This window comes from Hemicordylus capensis, chromosome 2 (genome assembly GCF_027244095.1).
Source record: "Hemicordylus capensis ecotype Gifberg chromosome 2, rHemCap1.1.pri, whole genome shotgun sequence".
Lineage (NCBI taxonomy): Eukaryota > Metazoa > Chordata > Lepidosauria > Squamata > Cordylidae > Hemicordylus > Hemicordylus capensis.
In genome coordinates, this window is record NC_069658.1 from 285,206,697 (window position 1) to 285,224,349 (window position 17,653).

Consider the following 17,653-nt stretch of genomic DNA (forward strand, 5'->3'; position numbering starts at 1 on the left):
ATGCTCAGAGAAAGGTAGAAAGTTATTTTAGGTTATTTTTTAGAAGAAATTGGGTGGCCAGAACCTCAGGGGTATACTCGTGAGTCAAATGGGCCGTAACCTAAAATTTGGCTTTTAAAAAGCCAAATCTGGCACTGACCTGCACACACCACATTTTGCATGAAAAGTCCTGCTACTCAAATTAGCTGAAAGCATTCCTTTTTATACCAGAACATACTCAGGGGATATCTACCCCTACCCCTGCTCTAATGGGAATATCTCACAGCGCTCACATGTAGTCTCCCGGCCATTCCTTTTCCTAGCTGAATAAATAAGTAGGCATCTAGAGTTTATCTCTGAGCTAAATCAGCTAGCTAAAGTGACTCAAAGTAGCACCTTTCCCCCTAAAATCTGCTCTTGGTTTCCAAGCACTTGAAGCTGGAAGGGTGTGGCATATACCTGAGCATTCAGGGAGCAGAAGTGGGAAGAGGGAGGAACATGCCAGCACAGGACCTACCGCAGCTCCTTGCCCTTGGGCAGCTGCTTGGGAAGGGAAAGAAAAGGGGAGGCGGAGGGGGAAGACGAGGCTGGCATGCAATCCCTCCCATCACAGGCATAGCAGCCTGAGGGTGTGTGTGTGAGAGAGGAGCGATCCAGGAGGAGGGCAGCTGTGCCTCAGGAAGCCACTCCCGAGCCACTTGATGCCTGCCTGGTGCCCACTCCCCCGCGCCTTGCCCCCCCCCTTCTTCTTCACCGCTGCAGGCGGCTGCTGGGAGGAAGAACTCTGCTGGTTTTCAAGGTACGGCGCGCTCCCCGAGGAGCTTCTTGTTGCTCTTGGTAACGCTGGGTGGTTCAGCATGGCAAGGATATTTGTGCGTGCGTGGATGTGTGAGTGGGTGTGAAGGGGTCGATTTCCCCACGTTGCCACCTTCAGAGGATATTCACATAATGATCGTCCAGGGGCTTGGGGTGTGTGTGTGTGTGTCTCACCCCACCTCCCCCCGCCCTCCATACACACAGTTCATCCCCTCAAGAGAATGACAATCCAAGGCATGGTGGCAGGAGGAGTGAAAACCGAGTTTGAGGCGTCCCCTCCGTCGGTCCCCCCAATTACTCCTTCAGAGTTCCGAGACCGAGGATTTCATTTTCTGAGCAGGGGAAGGAGGTGATCCTGTCTGGGTGGAGGCCCTGCCTTATACTGGCTCTTTAGGGAACGCTCCTTTCATTTTTATGGCTCCAACGGAGGGAGGAGTGCCTCCACACCTGGCTAGGGGTGTGTGTGTGTGTGTGTGTGTTGCACCAGAGTACTCAACCACCCACCCTCATCCCGTTTTTCTTGAAGGGAAAAAATGCATTTGTGTGATAGGGAAATAAGGGGGGCGCGCACCTGGCTGAAATCGGGGGAGGGGAGATTTTGAGAGGACCCCCCCCCATCAGTTTGTGGCTGTCGGAGCTGGAAAATATCTCACTTTGGGGAGTGGGAGGAAGTGTGTGTGCACGCGCGTGTGGGGGGGCGGGGATCCTCCATGCTGCTGCTGTGTAAAGTGCCCCCCTCAGCAGCACCCAATGTCCAGGTAGGCTAAAGAGGCGTTTCTTTCAGGATTTCGGATTGCCACCGCTCAAACAGGTATCTGATGCCACAAGAGGGAGGGCGGCACAGCATCACACAAACACACTTTCCCGGGGGGATTCGCCTCAGTCAGCTCGCCAGGTTTTGTGTCTCTCCAGCCTTCCTGGAGTGCAGAGCGGGGCGGCGGAGGGAGACGAGGACTCCGCCGGTTTTTTCCTCCCTTGAGCAGCAGCAGCAGCAGCAGCAAAGCGTGTGTGTGTAGCTGGGAGAGATTTGGGAGGTTTAGGGGCTCGTTGCCATGGCTCCCTTGAAGCTCTGCCGAAGGAGATATTGATGCCAGTCACGGAGGGACCCTTTTTCCTTTCGGTACGCTTGATTTTCCACCCTTCTTTTCTCCCCCGCCCCCGGTCCACTTCTTCTTCGTCTTTTTTGGCGGAAAAGGCGAAGTGATTGATCTGGTGAGCTGGGACAGTGCTCATCTGCGGCTCCCATCAGCGCGCTGCGGCCGGACTCCCTTGCAAACTCCGGCTTCTGCTCAGCCAGACTCATCCCACCCTGCCCCAGCCGGCCCTGAAGTGCTGCCTGCCTGCCAGCCACACACCCGAGAGGCTGCAAGGTAAGCCAGAGGGGAGGGTTGGCGTGGCTGGGGTGAGAAATGTGGGGAGGGGCTCTTCGCTCACCTTGATGGGAAATCGATAGCAATTGGCTTCTTTGATTGCTCGAGCAGATAATGTGGCTGGCTGGGCTGAGAGGCTAGAGAAGGGGAAGGGGCAGGGGCAGGGGATGGATAGTGGACTCATTTCTATACAGTATGTAGGGATAGTCTGTGTGCGCGCACTATGGGTATGGGAGAGAGACAAAGGTTACTTTGGAGCACTTGCTGGACTGGGTTTCAACCACTGACTAGCCTCTCTGAGAATCTGTTCCTTTCAAGTCTGCCTTATAAATGGTGAAAATTACCAACTGCTTGGCTTAGCTTTCAGAAGCAATGAAGGAACTTGGATTTCTTCAAGTGTGCAAGGAAATTTGTTTGGGAATTTCTTTCTCCCTGTGTACATGTGGGTAAGATAATTGCCACACACCCCTCTCTGTGGGTATCTGTGTTGTTTCTCCTGAGCTGTTAAAGAAAGGCTACAGGACTGAAGAGATACGCACTGAGGTGTGTCCCATATTTTGGAGTGCTGGGGATCCCAGAATATGGGCCAGATGAGCCAGTGCCTTGAAAGTACAAGCAGAAACCTTTCTGAGTCTCAAGAGACTGAAGGAAACCTGTTCTTTATCACAATATCTACAGCTCTATGATGATCACTTGCTATGCTGGTAGAAGCTTATTTAGCTTTTTTTGGGGGGGGTCAACTGTGGTGATTGCTTTGTGCTCATTCAAGTTCAGAGAGCCTGATTTTGGTTTCTAGTGGAGTACAACTCTTGCTCATAGTGATAGATTCATAAACAAAAAAATAGCAATAGCCATGAAAAATTATAGCATCGTACATTATAAAAGCATAATTTGCAACCACGAGGCAAACTATATAGTGCAGTTGCATGACCCATGTGTTAGAGTGTGGGTAAACCCAAATTCCTATAAAGCACGGTGGGATGATTTAGAGTGCAGCATGAGCAGGTAGAGGGGTTGCTGATTCATTCCCTTGCCTACACTTCTCTGTCTCCAAACTGCTTCCTCCTTGCTATTCTCCTCCCAAGGGGAGTTACCTCCAGTCTAGAACTAAAACTGCTTCGGAAGCAGTTTCAGGCATAAAAATGTGGGCAGGGGAAGGATTCAGTGCCCTCCTCCTGCCAGTATAAATTGCACTTTTAATCCTCCCTCATTTGTAAATCCTCCTACATTTGGTGACAATCTCACACTTAGGTTTGCCTCCATCACATGCTGTTTGCCCCAGAGTGCATCCAGGTTCAATAAAAGGAGGGATTTTAAATATAATGACTTCGATAATTACTGTGAATTTGGACTGCAAGATCCAAACTTCACAGAAGCAGATGTATACACTTTTAGATTAATAGTTTCACTTTGTTTTAGTGGGTGGAGATGTTTACAAAACTTGATAGTCACAATAGTTTCTGAATGTATATTAGCATCAATCTCCAGGCTTCTTTCCATGTTATATATTCTTGTAACAGTAGTGCTTCTGTGAGTCATTTCAAAGGGCCAAACTACACATTACATTAAGCACATGCTTAAGATAATGTGCTGTTTGATCCTGAGCAAAATAAAAGGGGATTATACATGAATCTGCTGAGTCTCATAAAGTAGTTCAACATACCTTTACTGGAATAATAGCTTTTCAGAGACGTGGCACTGTATTGTGTTATGCCCATGATACTCTTGTTCATTTTTCCTGTCCTATAATTGACTAACCAAATCATGTGGTTTTATACGTTTTTGTCATGCTTCAAACTAAAATAAACTTCTAAACACTGCTCTGCTAACCATAGGTACATTTGGGTTTGACTTTAATGGATACTTATTGGATCATGTCCATGAAGCAACACACCCCCTCACAGTCCACGTCTGGGCACTTGTGGAATATATTAAAATTATCTTGTGTGTGTGTGTGTGTGTGTGTGTGTGTGTTTAAAAGATGGCATGCATTTACATATGGGCTTGTGTAATGCTTAAAAAATGTATTTGTCATATGTAATCCCACCACTCCTGCAAGAAACTTGGAGTGGCATACCTGAGGGTTATTCCATTTTATTTCTCAAAACAACACTATGAGATAGGTTAGACTGAGAGTGTGTGACTGGCCAAAGGTGACCCAGTTAGTTCCAGGCTGCATGGACCAAGTTCAACACTTCTCATCGCTACACAACTTTGACGCTTGCATTTTCCATGACGAGTGAAATTGACAAGATGTGAAGGTGTTTTTCTTCTATTTTAGTTAATTTCACATCTCTTTTGAATTATTTGGAAGTGGAATTGACGTGGTTGAAGCTAAAATTAAGAATTAGAAAAATTGAGCAAAATTATCTCCTCTTGAGAATTTGATGACAGTGATGATGACAGTGATGATGACGGTGATGGTGGTGATTTGCAAACCATTTTGCAACAAAAGGTTTACATAAAATGAATGAGTAAAAGAATGAAAATATGGTTCCTTGTGCCAGATCTGCTCACAGTCTAAAAAGAAGGACAAGGGAGGAACCAGCAATAGCCACTGGGAGATGATATGCTTGGCTGAATAGAGACAGTTGCTCTCCCCCTGCTAACTATAAGAAAACCACCACTTTAAAAGATGTCCAGTTAGCAGAGTGTGGAGTGCCAGGATCCTCATGGCTCCCTGCATTCTCACCCAGCCTAATCTTGCTTCTAAGCCTGGCTCTTGGCTGAGGTTAAGGGGGTGGGCTAGGAGCTCCACACTGTGTGGCAGAGCATGGATCATCTGGGAGCACAGTCCATGCTCACAGCAGCATCTGAGGGAAAAGTTAGTTGGAGCAGCCTTCCGGCCCGCCTGCCTCCCACCCCAAGTGGCATGAATGGTCCTAAGTCTTTATTAGCGCTCAATACACATATAATAAATGCTTTGTAGTTATCATCACAGTACTGGAAATGACCCATCCCCCCCCCCAAAAAACCCAACAACCCCCCCACCCCATTTAATCCAGCTCTACCCAAAGGAAAAGCTATTCACCCAACAATCACCTCTTACTGATCCACCTACATAATCAGACCACCAAGGACCACAAACAGAAGTAGTATAGGATACCTGGCACACCATACAAAATAATGTATCTGATATATAATGCATATTGCCGAGCAATTTCACGACATGTCTTCAAAAACGGTTTTATCTGACAAACTATACTATGTGTTCCCTCCCTCACTGTCTGCATGCAACCTGGAAAATCTGCAGATGCATCTAAGAGGCAAACATATAATATTACAACATTATTCTTAAAGGTTGTGACACTGCAGTAGTCCGCAAGGTTTGCTTTCCAATACAAATATTATAGTTCCACTGGTGCATACACGTATCCCAAACCCTCCTTATGTTCAGTTCTGTTTGATTTAATTTCTGTCTGGGGTAGGGGAGAAACATATTGGCAGCTGAATGTGCAAACTCTTGCACAAGCTGCTCAGATGAAAAAATAGATGCAGCTGATAGGCAACATTTTGCAGAAGCTCAGAGATGAGCACACAAAAGCAGAAAAGGAAAGTGATGAAACTAATAAGCCTTTTAAACCCTTTTGTCAATTTCAGCTGCACAGAGATGTGGCTTCTCTCTATTGACTGCAAAGGTGGTGGGGAAAGCTTGCCAGGTTTGCTACAGTTATTTGAATCTTTTAAACACAGTTCTCTGAGTTTAAGCAAACTTTTGAAATTTATCTTAGCCCTGTGAAGATGTTTAATTTGTGTACTAATGAATATATGTGTGTGAGGAAGAGTCAGGATTAGGAAAGTGCAGCTGCACATGGCCCTTTGGAGAGCAAACGCCAGTGGTGGAAAAGTGGCAGGGTGGGGGACAAGCAGGTAAGGAGATTTTTACTAGCTTTATAAGGGAACCACTCCCCACCCCGTCAAGCCGATTTGAACTCAGGTGCCTGAGCTGGTTTAACGCTTCCCAGAGGAGGCTCCGAACAGGCTTGTGCACATCCCTAGTTAGCTTACCCCTGTTAACCTCTCAGTTAGCAGCTTACCTCTGCTAATTGAGCAAAAAGACACCTTTTAAACTGGTGATTCTCTTATATTTATTTATTATATTATTTATTTTTACATTTATATCCCACTCTTCTTCCAAGGAACCCAGAGCGGTGTACTACATACTTAGGTTTCTCCTCACAACAACCCTGTGAAGTAGGTTAGGCTGAGAGAGAAGTGACTGGCCCAGAGTCGTCCAGCAAGTATCATGGCTGAATGGGGATTTGAACTCGGGTCTCCCCGGTCCTAGTCCAGCACTGGGAGAGCAACTGGCTCTATCCAACCCCAGCACAGCATCCCTCTAGTGGCTATTACTTGTATCTGCCTTATGTTTCTTTTTAGATTGTGAGCTCTTTGGGGACAGAGGAAAATCTTATGTATGTATGTATGCATTTATGTATGTATATATGTATTTTTCTATGTAAACCACTTTGAGAACTTTGGTTGAAGAGTGGTATATAAGTATTTGTAGTTATAGTACTAGTAGTAGGATCACACCTCTTGATCTCAACCCCAGACTTGATTCATTTGAAGTCCTGTCTGCATAAGAACCTCTGAATGTACACCCTAACCTCCCTCCCTTTCCATAATACTAGACCTTTTGGTCACCTGTTGAAATTGATTGACAGAAGTTTTAGGACAGACAGTAAATGATTTCTTCACATAATTCATATGTTATGCTACCATGGAATTGATAATAATCACTACTAGTGAAGATGGCTTGAAAGGGGATGGACAAATTAATAGAGGAAATGGCCATATCTGGGAGTTAAGAGTGTGCAGAACCGGTTCGAACCGAACCAACCTGACCTAAAAAAAAGGCTACCAGTATGAGTTTGAATTGAACCATGCCCAGTCCATCATGGACCAGTTCGACCTGGTTTGATGGGCTATGCTTGTAAAGGGGAATCTAGTGAGGACTGACTTTAAAAGACTTCTAAGGGCAGCTAGGAGGAGTGGCAAGAGGGCACCTTACCTCCTCTAAACCCTAGTGACCCCCCACCCCCAGCATCACGGCTTGTGTGGTGGGGGTGCAGTTCTGGCATCTGCTTCAGCGTGGAGGTCATGCAAATGGCCTCCGAACATGCACAGAGGCCATTGCTGTGCCACCTCTGTGCAGGCCATGTTGCTGGCGGGAGCACTGGGGAGCCACTGGTGGTGGTGGTAAGGTGTCCTTTGCCACACACAGACCTGGATACCGTTGGAAGCTTTTTAAATGAAGGATTCTTCTGTGCTTGTAAAGGGGAATCCTAACCAGATTCCCCTTTACAAGCATAACCTGTCAAACCATGTTGAACCAGTTTGATAAAATGGACCAGACCAGTGGTCGGTTTGACTGAACCAGGTTCACGGACCTGTGGTTCGGTTCGAGTTTGAACCAAGCCACAAAAAATGGTTCCGTGCACACCCCAGTTAGACAAGATGGCTTTACTGAACCTCCATATTCAGAGGCAGGATTACTTGGAGAAGCAGCAGCAGAGGAGAGCTATTGCTTTCATACCCTACTTTTGTGCTTCCCAGAGAAATCTATTTGGCCACTGTGAGAAACAAAGTTTGATGGACCTTTGAGCAGATCCTGCAGGGCTCTTCTTATATGCTTGACACAACACTCTGGCAGTGCAATCTTTATCATCCATTTTTGCAGAGTGAAATTAATATGATGTTGTAGTGCATATTGTGAATAGGCCCCTGTGCAGATGGGACCTTGAACAGTTGTATACTGGAGTTTGGCTCAGTAGGAGAGACCTTGCCTTGCTGATTACATGTATATTCATTCATTCATTCGATTTCTATACCGCCCTTCCAAAAATGGCTTAGGGTGGTTTACACAAAGATAACACAAACAAATAAGATGGAACCCTTTCCCCGAAGGGCTCACAATCTAAAAAGAAACATAAGATAGACACCAGCAACAGTCACTGGAGGTACTGTGCTGGGGGTGGACAGGGCCAGTTACTCTCCCCCTGCTAAATAAAGAGAATCACCACATTAAAAGGTGCCTCTTTGCCAAGTTAGCAGGGGTAAGTCTCTAGTTTCTGCAGCCAAAAACTGACTAGTTTGAATGGGAAGAAGACCCTTTTGCTGTGGAGGTTAACAACAGAAAGGATTCAAGCCCTTTGTCAAGTTCACCTGGGCCCTTCCCAGACAGCTATTTTACTTCACTTCACCACAGGAAGGATTGTGTTCATACATGAGGGTGATTCACATCAAAGTCATTGTGAGGCACTGAGATGCCCTCCATATATGACTTGGATTTTTTTTACAGTGCATTGGAGCTTAGCCTGCATTATCTCCATGGCAAGAAATTCCACTTTTTACGGCACCTTTTTGGGATACTTCGATATATCCCATTTCTTCTGACATGTATGGAGGGATCATACTGATAGAGTGCCTTTTCTTAAAGCCTTGCTTTTCTTTTTAATTTTTTAAAAATAGGTTTACTCTGTGACCTTACAGAAGATTGACTGCCTGAAGGAGGAGCAATCCACCCATTTATCTTGTTGATCTTCCACAAGGTTGACTGGGGGACCAAAAAAAGAAAAAGATTTTGGATAAATCTATCCAAACACAAAACCCAGCAGAAGAGTGCAGTGTCATAGGGAGGGCATAGGCAGCCCGTGTTCGGGCTGCTCACCCACCATGGTGCCCCTTTTTCCACCATGTAGGGGGAGCCCCTTTTCTTCCCACTGCATGTGGTGGTGGCAGCAGCAACAACCTCCCTGAGGCAGTAGCCCAGGGTAGGCTACCCTGCCACTCAGTCACCACCACTGCCACCAACCCCTGTGGCACCATTCCCCCCACAGACCTCCTTCTTTTCCCTCCATGTGTGGCAACCTGCTTCTCTTCCCACCATGCAGCAGTGGCCATGGTGGTGGCAGCAGCACAAGCCTCCCTGAGGGACCAGCCCTGGGAAGGCTGCTCTGCCCCTTCACTCAGCCCCCACCACCTCTTCACATATTCAGGTTCCACATCTGATATAGTCTTGCACTGCAGGAGACACATTTTTGGGGAAATGTTCACAAGGCTGATGATTTGCTAGACCAACCACATTGACACCCTCTTCACACATGCAGGTTTCACTCTGATATAGTCTTTTACTTGCGGGGAGGTCACATCTAAGGTCCCATTGCACATACTCTTCACTTCCTGGCTCTTTGGTCTGCTTGCATAAACTTTTTCCTCTTGGTACATACATATCATCTTTTTCTGCCTCACACAGGGTGCCCCTTCTCTTCCCACCGTGCATGCAGGGAGCCCCTTTTCTCCCTATCATGCTGTGACGGCAGTGATGGTGGTGGCAGCAACAGCAGCAGCGTCCCTGAGGGAGCAGCTCGGTGTAGGCTGCCCTGTCCGCACAGTTCAGGCACCGCTGCTGCTGTCACCATGTGCATGGTGGGGAGATAAAGGGTGCCATGTGTGTGCAGCAGGGAAAGAAGGTATGTATATGTATGTATGTACCAAGAGGAAGCTGCTTATTAACGGTTAGCAGGGTTAACCCCTGCTAACAAAGTGAAGAGGCACCTTTTTAACGTGGTGATTCTCTTTACTTAGCAGGGGGAGAGCAACTGGCCCTACCCACCCCCAACACAGTACTTCCAGTGACTGTTGCTGGTGTCTATCTTATATTTCTTTTTAGATTGTGAGCCCTTTGGGGACAGGGATCCATCTTATTTATTTATTATTTTTCTATGTAAACTGCTTTGAACACTTTTGTTAAAAAGCGGTATATAAATATTTGTTGTTGTTGTTATTATGCAAGTACACCCAAGAGCCTAGATGTGCCCTCCCCACAAGTGTAAGGCTATATCAGAATGGAACCTACATTTGTGAAGAAGGTGTCAATGTGGTTGGTCTGGCAAGTCATCGGTCTTGCGGAAGTCTACCCCAAAATACTTTTTTTGAAAAAGGAAATTGAAATAATACTTCATGGGACCAATTGAAAAATTCCAAAGATGCACACCATGCATGCTCAGGTAGGAAAGAGGAGGAGGAGTATCCTGCCTCCTCTAGAAGGCCATTGGCCAGAAAGAGCCAGAGAAAGAACAGAGAGCAAGCAGTATGGACAGTGCATGGGGAGAAAAATAGCAAGGAATGGAGAGGAGCCCTCTTAAAATGACACCCATGTGAATAGCCCCCAGGTTTCTCTGAACTATCTTTACTGTGTTTATATGTGGATAATATATGCCCTCATAACTTGCTCTACTTTACCCCACTTAATCCCATGGCAAAGCCTCCCATCTGGGAAAGGCCCTGGATTGTCAACTTCTCAATTGGACTTTCCAAAACTCCCTGGAGAAATTAGAGGGAAAGCTGGCCAGCTTTTGCGGTGTGCAGAAATGGTTTAAATTGAACCTGGCTTGATTTGAACTGGCCAGTTTGAGCTTGAAAGGCCTGGCCCCCCAAAAGAGGAGGCCAGTCTGAATTCAAACTGAACCAAGCCTAGTTCAGATTGAAACAGTTCAGCTTGGTTCGACTGGTTCGAGGTCTTTGCTTGTAAAATGGAATCTGGTAAGGATTCCCTACCTTTACAAAGTGGGGGTGGGGGTGGGCGAGAGGGCACCTTACCTGCTGTGGTAGCTCCGCAGCAATGGTAGCTCTGCAATGGCAGCAGTGGCAGCTCTGCAATGGCAGCAGCAGCTGGTCTTGGCCTCACTCCACGCCCCACACCATGGGCCAGTGGGCGGCCTGGTTCTAGCCTCCATGCATGCACAGAGACCATTTGCATCACCATGCAATATGCACACCCCTAACTGCCGTTGCTGCTGACGCTGCTAGTCAGCTTCATTATTGCTTGTGCAGCCTTTTCAGAGGAACCAAATCATTTACAATTAGTGCAGAACTTTCCAGGACTGACAGCTTGATGCACACATTGGTGTAGAACCAAGTGGAGAAAAGAAAAGGCATTTTTCCCCAAAAAGAAATGCACAGATATACAGAAGTTGTTCGGAAACTCCAGAGATTCCATAGGTAACTGATACCATGAGATGGGACTGCAGAAAACGGAAGGCTTAAATGTCTGCACATCTTCACTAATAGGAGGAAGAAAAATATAGCAGTTCACATACTTCACAGCAAGCTCCAAAGTGAGTGACTGTTGTGCTTGCTGCTTCCAAGGCACTTTAAACCCCACCTTGCAAAGGCAGGGAGACGCCATGCCAACTAAGAAGTGCGTCGTCATACTTCTGCTGCTCTCCACTGGGAGTAGCAGTGGGAGTGCAAGAATGCCCACACTCTAGACATAGAGCCTCCCTGACTTGGCAAGCCATGCTGGCAGAGTGTAAAGTGCTCGGAAACACTGAGCATGCATGCCTGTCACTGAGACAGGTTGCTCACCGTGAGCCAGTGAAACTGATATAAATATAAACAGCTATATCTATAAAATATAGATAAACCTAAAAAAGCACATTCTAAAAATTGTGTTGGGGGAAAAAATCACCTTCCTATCATTATCTGTAACCTACCTAGAAGTTGTCTTTATTATGAGTGATGGTATGCAGTAATAATTTAAATACTCATGCCAAAACTTGCAACACTTGGCCTAGAAGCAGAAGTCATCTTTTTCATCTCCTTGTTTGTGCTTGTTTCTTTTCTCCATGTGTGGAGGTCCATGACTTGCTGCTGCTGCTGCTGCGCTTCATCTTTAACTTGCTGTAACTGTAGATTTTGCGCCCAAAGGAGAACAGGAAATATGTGATGTTTTCACCACTTCTCTGTAACATCCAAAATGGAGTTTGTGCATCTCCTTTGTAGAGTTCCCATCTTAGGTATGACAAAGAAGATAAAACAGAAGATCTACTTCCTGTCTCCTCTCATACTAAGTTCAAAAGTCTACAGCTGCTCTTGGACTGACTGTAGATAGATTTCTGTGGGATGGTGGTTCTGTGCCTGTATAGCAACCATGGCATTGTCTTCCCAAGCATTTCTAGAGACCTAACAAAATTCTATAGCTGTCCATATTAGCTTATGAATTTGCTGGTCAAATTCATCTCAGTGTCTAATTGCTGCACAGCTTGAAAGCCTCAGTTCAAATCTAACCACAGCTATGTATTCACTTGATGAACTTAGGCAAACCTGTCTGAAAAGGGGGTGTGGCCTGGGCTCCAAAGCCCAGCAAGCTCATCTCCCTCTTGCATTTCAGGCAGCTAATGCTGCCTGAACAGTTTTTATTTCCCTTTCTCTCCCTTGCATCTGGACAAACTCTGCCCTCATGTTAGAATATGTTGCATGCACAATAATTTTTTCTGATCACCCCTTCCCTCTGTGCCCCTGTATGTCCCTGAGGGTCCCCCAGCCCCCAGGGGCATATTTAGGGGGGCAGCAGTGGCAGCAGGAGAGGATCAGCAAAAATAATTGCACACGTGAAACATTCTGAATTGCGGCAGCATAAGTCTGGATCTGCCCAATAATATGCTGTATGGCATTTTTTTTACATGTGGCTAACACAAGAAAATAAAGATGCTGTACACTCAGTTGTGTGCCTTTGGTTTACAGTTTTGTATTTAGCTCAGTAGCTGTCATTCACAGGAATGTAATTATTATGGGCATTTAACATGTGCTATGTATGCAATTAAACTTAATGAGTAAAAGCATGGTGTAGTGGCTAGAGTGCTGGACTAGGACCGGGGAGACCTGAGTTCAAATCCCCATTCAGCCATGATACTAGCTGGGTGACTCTGGGCCAGTCATTTCTCTCTCTGCCTAACCTACTTCACAAGGTTGTTGTGAGGAGAAACCTAAGTATGTGGTACACCACTGTGGGCTCTTTGGAGGAAGAGCGGGATATAAAATGTAAAAATAATAATAATAAAAATAAAAATATAACAGCCCAGCTATTTGTTCCAGGAAGCCCATAGACAACTATTCCTATAAATAAAAGAATATTTGCAAATATTTTATGTTTATTTAGTGCAGTTGAACTGCATCCATTTTGTTTGTCATTGAAATGTTTAATACATCACCTGTAATTGGCTGGGGGAGGGAAGTCAATTAGGGGTATACCAAGGTTGGAGTGGGCCCAGAGACAAAATTTTAAAATGTGCCCCTCACGGCTTTCCTCTCCTTCTCCTGGCCTGATGTCTCTGCTATCCCAACTAGTTACAAGGTGTAAATAACAGCAGAACCAACTAATAAAACACAATCAATGAAGAACTTTTATCATTGCACATATATTTTTATGGAGTTGTATTGTATTTTGACTTTTGTAAAACAACCAATAATAATAATAATAAATAATAGTAATATCTCATTGCTTGGCATTAACTGCAAGTAGGGATGTGCACAAAACCGGTTCGCCCAGTTTGGTTCGGATCCGAACCGGGTCCGAACCAGGAGGGGTTGGTTCGATTGATAGCAAATGAGATTTTCAATGAGACACCATGAATCCACTCTAATATGCTATCATAGAATCCACACTCAATACCTCAGAAACAACAGAACCCTGTACCCCATGGGTTAGAAACCCATGGGGGTGGTTGGCACCCTATGTGCACTACCCCACCACTAGCTCTGGGCCACCCCAGCACCCCCAAAGTGCAGTTATGGGGCAGCTGAAAGCTCCATGTATACCCTATGAGGAAAAACCTTAAAGACGCGTAAACTTTAACAATTAACCAAAAATCAGCCCTCTGCCCAAAACCTTTGAAAAAATTCAGGTAGCTTCCTTGCCCCTACCTGGCACTACCACCAACCCCACACTGCTCTAGGCCGTTGCCCTTTGCCCCCGATGTGAAGCTATACATTTGCTGACACCTCCATGCTTCTTTATGGAGAAAAATCTTAAAAACACGTCAACTTCAAAAATCACTTAAAAATTTCAAGTAATTCTGATAGCTTCCTTGCCCACCCTAGGAACTACCACCCACCACACTCCACTCTACAACACCCCTTTCCCCCCAACGTGAAGCTATACATTTGCTGCAATCCTAATTATTCTCTATGAGGAATTCAAAAATACGCTAATAATTCACCAATAATCAGAGGAGTGTCCAATTGCCTTGGGATTTTTTGGATGGTAGGCTCCCCTGTCTGTCTACCACCCACCCTGCTTTTGTGCCCCTAGGTGCTCCACAATAGGGGATATGGGCTGGTTCGGGTCCCATTATACTCTATGAGAAAAATAATTAAAAATATTTCAAATATTCATAAAAAATCATAGGGTTGTCTGATTGCTTCAGGTTTTGCATGGTTGTTGGCGCCCATGGGTGCTCCATAATAAAGAATAATGGCCTGGTTCGAGTCCCATTATATCCTATGAGAAAAAAATAAAAATAATTTTCAAAAATTCATAAAAAATCGTACAAGTGTCCGATTGCTTTGGGGTTTGGGTGACAGGTACCCCTGGGTACCAGCTACCATCCTACTAATTTTCAGGTGTCCAAACCGGTCCAAACCTATCTGAACCAAACCGCCCCGGCTCGGTTCGAATTCGAACCTGCAGCCCGAACCTGATGACTGGTTCGGTTCGGATCCGAACCGCTGAACCGCCCTGGTTCAGATTTGAACTGGTTCAGATTCGAACTGGTTCGCACATCCCTAACTGCAAGCCTACTATTTAGAAGAACATTATAACGCTGTATTATATACAGTATTTTATTAAAGCAATTTGTATATATAATGGGGGGGAGGGATCAGCAAACTCCAATTTTGTATTTCAACCAAGTTACAAATTAATCTGGCCACTGTGCTACTTAAAATGCAATTTTAAAGAAACATATTGATCTGAGAAAGGAGAGCTGGTCTTGTGGTAGCAAGCATATCTTGTCCTGAGAGAGATTTCTACCTGCAAACTTGGAGAAGCCGCTGCCAGTCTGTGAAGACAATACTGAGCTAGATAAACCAATCATCTGACTCAGTATATGGCAGCTTCTTATGTTCCTATCTGAAGCTGCATTCTCACCTAGATTGTCTGGTAGACTATACTCTTTGACATATGCCCTGCATTTTATCCGAGATTTATGAGTGGTGGGTTGTAGTTATTAAAAGATGAGAAATGCAATCTGTACATGCTTTAACAAAATCTCTTTAATGTTCCACACTTTCTAGAACCAAGCCTCAGGCACATTCCAGGGTTGAATATTGGTTCAGATTAAGTCAAACCTCAACTCTTACTTCTCCACAATTTATACTCTTGAGTTTCTTGCCATAAGAGACTCAAGGCAACTAACAATTATGGAAAGCAAAACATGACCTCAAAATAAAGAAATGTAAGAGCTTAGAGAAAGCCTTGCACCACAATTGGGTAACCTCGACAAACAGAAGGAAACATTTTTCTTGATCAGCAGCAAGTGGGAATCCCCCCTTATTTATTTGTTTGTTTGTTTATTATAACTGCACCACGCCATCTTGTTCCTTGGTGAACAATTCTATAACCAGGCTGTTTATTAGAAGGCCACAAAGGAAATCTTGGCACTTTAAAGGACTATCAGATTTCTCTCTTTTATGGGTTAGGACTTACTTTCTGCATCTAACCAATTGAGCTTTAGCCCACAAAGCTTATGCCACAGTCAGTCTATGACTGCAATCTCACGCATACATTCCTGAGAGTGAGCCTCATTTAACACAATGGGACTTCTGGGGTATGCTTACTACTGTGCATGCATCCTGAAGGTATCACAAGTCTCTGTTTTTGCGTTTTTGTTCTTGCTTTATCAATCTGAGGCTGCAATAATTTGTTCAATTGGTGGAAACCCCACTGAGCACTGCGAAACGTACTTCTGAGTAACATGCAAACTTGTCTTTTTTGGGTAGGTTTTTAGCAGGAAAGACTCACTCCCAGTTCAAAACAATCCCAGGGAATGAAGCTGAACGGTTAGCTCTTTCTCCCCCTACCCCGCTTGAAACTGAAAAGTGGGTTCTTTTTTCCTTAGAGATACAATCCAACTAAGCCCCACTAAGTTTATAGTGCAATCCTATGCGTGTTTACTCAGAAGCAAAGCCTACTGATTTCAATAGGACCTACTCCCTAGGAAACACGTGGAGGATTTCTGCCTTGATCCCCTGCAATAGTCATGTATACAGAATGCGCCACGACAGTGCAGCCCGAGGTGAAATGCCCAACTGGCAACAACATCGTGAAAAGTATTCCCTAAGGATGAGGACAGCTGCACAAGAAAAAAAAACCCCAGCATTTAATTTTGACTTCCTTCGTCAGAAGATGCTACTTTCCATGCCTGTACTGTACAAGGCTTGCTTGCTAGGTTTTACACACACACTTCCAGGAAGACAGACCTGGCAAAAGAGGCAGGAAGTTTGAGAGGGGGAGAAATGATCCACACCTCCTTCCCTGCACAGCCAATGCCCAGCTTTTCTCCATTAATTTATGTGATCATTAATTTATGTGTTCATTATGTGATCAGGGAGGGAGGTACGGATCATTTCATAATCACATTGTGATTATTGTGAGGAAAGTTGTTGCCTCTTGCTCCCTGCAGCACACGGGCATGCAACAGCCCCGAGAGAACTTTTTAGGACGTGGGGTGGTGCTCAACAGAAGGTTGCTTTGTGGATCGCTTCAGGCTTACATGTGCCTCCTAGCTGTTCCTCAGCTAGACTCCCCAACACCACAGCAACGGCTACCTCACAATGATAATAAGTAGTTAATGGAAGGGAGAAGGCAGAAATCTGTGGAGGGAGAATGTGAGTGGCAAAGGCGTTACTGGGCTCTCGCCGGTTTGAACAGGAAAGGCTCCTCGATGACAACGTGTTGGCCTCTGAAGAGATTTAATTCCCTTCCCATCCCCTTAACTGCCCAATAAAAGTTTGATGATTAGAGCCACACAGCAAACCCTCTTTGTCTCCAGCCAAGGAAGGAGTTTCAGGTGCAAGAGGAGCTCCTCCAGGGGAAGGAGAGCTGAGCAAGTGAGATGCTACCTGCTAAGGCAAGCCAGCCTTACCTTGCGCAGCGGAGCCGGGGCTGCTGGCACCCAGGATAGCCAGAGCTGGCAGCCTGACCATTTGCAGCAAGTATCCCAGTCCCAGTCTGTAGCAGGCAGCGGCGGCTTCCAGCCCTTTCCCCATGGCTGCTTTGGAAGCGAGATCTCAGGAACTGCCGTAGTATGGAGAATAAGAAAACGGGCACACAGGCACACACCTCGGCAGCCGAAGTCCAGCTCACTCGCCCCCCTCCAGTCCCCACCTCCCCTTTCTCCTATGCTGCAAGGGCTGCTTGGAAGCAGCAGCAACGTCCTGCGCCGCTCCTGTCTTCCTCCTGGGCTCCCTCTTGAACCCAGCAAGGCAGGAGCAACAGCCTCAATAAACTGGGTGGGGCGGGCATGGCCAACACATGCTGGCTACACGTGGAGTGTTACCTTCTGCTGAGGCAAGGAGGTGGATGAGTGACGCCTCATGGTCATGCGTCCATCCACCAGCCAATGAGAGCTTTTGCAAGCCCTGACATCAGAGAAGGTCAGCTGGACGGGGCCAGGATGGGGAAGGAGCCTAGAGAGAGAGGG

The 17,653-nt window shown here is 45.8% G+C and overlaps 1 protein-coding gene across 4 annotated transcripts in view; it reads left to right on the forward strand.

The window, feature by feature from the left end:
- Window positions 1-555: 555 nt before the first annotated feature.
- Window positions 556-17,653, forward strand: part of CHL1 (cell adhesion molecule L1 like) — a 382,907-nt gene continuing 365,809 nt past the window's right edge. The window contains exons 1-2 of one of the 4 annotated variants that reach the window (XM_053291775.1): window positions 556-778; window positions 1,991-2,165. The gene's annotated coding sequence lies outside the window, so the exon portion shown is untranslated. Of the gene's footprint in view, window positions 779-1,523; window positions 2,166-17,653 lie in introns of those variants that run through there. The other 3 variants (XM_053291772.1, XM_053291774.1, XM_053291773.1) reach the window with 3 other exon arrangements.